General features: G+C 40.4%; 1 protein-coding gene across 1 annotated transcript in view; it reads right to left on the reverse strand.

Annotated features, from left to right (window-relative positions):
- Window positions 1-3,437, reverse strand: part of rpl30 (ribosomal protein L30) — a 9,037-nt gene that overhangs the window by 4,116 nt on the left and 1,484 nt on the right. The gene's annotated exons all lie outside the window — the stretch shown is intronic.

The raw sequence follows: 3,437 nt of genomic DNA on the forward strand, positions 1-3,437 counted from the left end.
TAATTTAAAATGTATTCATAGTTTAACACTTCCCACTTTGACATAATTGGATTCCTGCATGAAACTACAGGACAGTCTTAGCGCTCGAATAGGCGGCTCGGAAAAACTGCTTATGAAATGCTAGCATTGCTGTGCTTTGATAGTGAAAATAGAAAACTTGACTGTACTCTTTTTAGCCCTCAGTTAATGTTAAGCGCGGGAAAAAGAATAAAAAGAGCTGTCAGTACAGATGTGACCATGACTCTGAGGCAGACGATTTCTCCAAATGCCTTCCTATGCAGACGGGCATGCTTTTGTGTGTGGGGTATTCTCCTGTCTGTTGCAGGCAGCCAATCAGAAATTATGGAGCAAGTAAGGGAATCCCAAACAAGAACAGCTGACAGCAACCGAGAGTCCAGGAAAAAAGTGAATAAATGACAATAAAAGAATGTTTAGAAATATATTTTGTGCCATCAACTGGAAACATTCTCTTGATTTATGAATTCCAAAAATGTTTACTGATTTTTTTTCATGACAAATTAATACTTTCGCCTTTTGAAAATAGAATATTAATCCCAACTGGGCATAGAATCTGGTTCCTGACTGTAGCGTTCTAGACGTTATTTGGCAGGCTGTGAAGACGCTGTGAGCACCGCATCTATAAATACATTCGATCCAAGTAGCCGTTAGTCTTTCTCAACAACGGCGGTGTGTTGACAAGTTTTAGAAAAATTCTTAATTTCCAGCTTAATTTCTGTGTTTCGAGCTTCATGTGAATGTAATAATAACAAATGAATAACTATTCAATGGAAGTAGAATGTTACAATTTATTTATTTTTGCTTCATGATGTTTCAAAGAAGTGTTAAAGTCAGTTATTAGATTTATTTTTTCTCCTGACAAATTTGTACTTTTTTCACTTGGAAATTCTGGAATTTTTTTCCACACAACTAACACAACAGCTGTTAACTGATCAGTTTAACAGTTGTTGATCAGTTCAACAGTCACTGAATAGCAGTTTACCTGCCGTTTACCTGCCGTTCAACAGCAGGTAAACTGCAAGTTAGAATTATGGGCCTCCATTATAGTGTGGGGCTCAGCAGATGGCACAGTTGACCGTTGATGGCGTTTATAATTAACATTTAGTTTTTCTCCTTTTCTTTCCCCATAGGATGGCTTTAACTAAAATTTTGGCCTGCAAGTCTGACTCGCCCTTCTACAGACCGCCCCCAATAAATATTATGATTTTAAACATTAAGGAGGAGAAAAGGACAATTAGCTGGGGCTTGATAGAGGGGAAGGCAAAAGCCCTCCAAAAAAAAAAAACAACAAAAAAATCAACCAAAACGTCGTCATTACTGATGGAAGCTGCGTCACAAAATTGACAATATTCGAACAAAATACAAAGAACATCGTAGAGGGCCAGTCATATATTCTCAGGGGTTATGCACTCCGGGGGAATGAGCCCCCATTTATACTTCATGTCCTTCCATCCACTCAGTTTTTCAAAGGCCCAAAGGTGGCCGTCACAGAAAAGCTAAAGACGTTGATAAATCCACCAGCCCCCTTGAATTATATTGAAGAATTAACAGTGGGAAGAGGGCTGGTAAGTGTGACAGGAGAAATAGTTGAGGTATGAATTTTTATATTTCTTATAATTTTCCCATATGACAGGACTTAATTTGCTACCTAATTTGCTACCTCACAACTAACTACAGGATAACATGAAAGGCTCCATAACAGAACAATATAGGCGCTTTCGCACTGCACGGAACGGTACGGAACGGTTCCAGCCGTTGTGTTCGCATTACACTGAGGGCGCCATCGAAGCGGTGTCGGACGTCATTATTTTTAAAACTAAACAATGTGGTTTGAGTTGGTTGGTTGCTAACTGCCAATTTAATAAAGAAGAAGAAAAAATTACCTCATTTGACCAGGTCATCGCACTACATTGAGACAAATCCATTGTTAATTAAAACTAATAATAAAAATATTGCAAAGAGCACTCTTTACAAAATATAGTAGTGAGAGCCAGCTTTCAACGGAAAATCAACGTCTGACTCCATAACAACCAGCGGCCAATCAGCTGCTGGTTCTAAGCAGAACCGCTTGGCCAGCACGATTGGAACCACAGCTCATGGGGCCGGGTGGAACCGGTCGCAAGTTGTAATGCGAACACGCTCGGAAATGTTCCGTGCAGTGCGAAAGCGCCTTATGTGAACTCTAAATGTAATTTCTTTTGAACTTTTCAGGCTGCCGCAGTTAGGATGGTCAAATCGGGAAAGGGAGAGGTCCCGATTCGCACCCTGCGACTGAAACAGGTTTGATAACTTATTTTAAGATTTGTTCAAAGCTGCAGTTCTCGGCTTTAAAAAAAAGAGAGTCTGTGGGAGAAGAAAAGTAAGTTCTATTTTTTCTGCTTTCTTCTACTTCTTGAGCTTTTCTTTGCTTTTTCTTGCATTTCTGCAGCAGTCATTCTGCAAATATGCGTTCTCACGGCTGTTTCGCTAGGAACAGCTATTTTTCTAGTTTTTCTTCCATTACCGTTAATGCGGCTCGTACCTCTGCATGTACCCCCACAAAAGTGGTATCAAATCGTGCGGCTCGATGCCGAGAAGGGAGCTATTACTTTTATTGGGGATCGGAGTTACGACGTAAAAAGCGAAAAACGAGTAAAATTTCCAACTGCCGAAATGCAGAGTGTAACTGACACCAACTGCCGCTTTTTTAGAGAGAGAAAAAGAGTGGATTTTTGACCCCAAAAATATTTTGAAATCGCTCTCATGGCTGCAAAAATTGCTCTAGTGATATGAAAGTCGGTCATGACATTGATACGCATGCCTGCTCCCATAAAATGTTTTCAAAATTTCTCTAGGGCTGACGGTTTTCTGTCAAGGTGCTTCAGAGCAAAATCACCATTCATTTTCAGACTTTTCTGAAAAATTTCTAAGCTCAGTGCACACCATTTTTCTCTCATCGCTGGTATTTCTCTGAGTGACCCATAGATATGAATCACGGGACTATTGGAGATGACAAATAGCCCTCTCATATGCTTCAAATGGTTTTTGGATCGGCCTTACGGATCCTGAACGGGAAGCAGTTGTTCGGACTGCTTTTTTCATTAAAACTGACTGGGTGTCTCATAAAGATACAAATCCTTCTCCACCTCCGTCTCTCACACACATGACAGTTAGCAGAGGACTAATCGCTATAGCAACAGAATACAGAGAAAGGCAGAGCTGCTGGTTTGGACTACAAAGACTCTGTAGTTCTAAACCTGGCGGAACACTTTAATACAGAGGGCAGAGCAGAAGGTCAGAACTACAACATGGCGGAACACTCAGTTATTACAGGGGAGGGGTCAGCTGGCATTCAGAAGTACTTGCTGTTTTGGGCATTATATAGTTGGATTCACCAAACCAATGTTACACATTGGATTAGTGTGGCCATTTCAAATTAA

Source organism: Poecilia formosa, unplaced genomic scaffold (genome assembly GCF_000485575.1).
Source record: "Poecilia formosa unplaced genomic scaffold, Poecilia_formosa-5.1.2 Scaffold21, whole genome shotgun sequence".
NCBI classification, from domain to species: Eukaryota; Metazoa; Chordata; class Actinopteri; order Cyprinodontiformes; family Poeciliidae; genus Poecilia; species Poecilia formosa.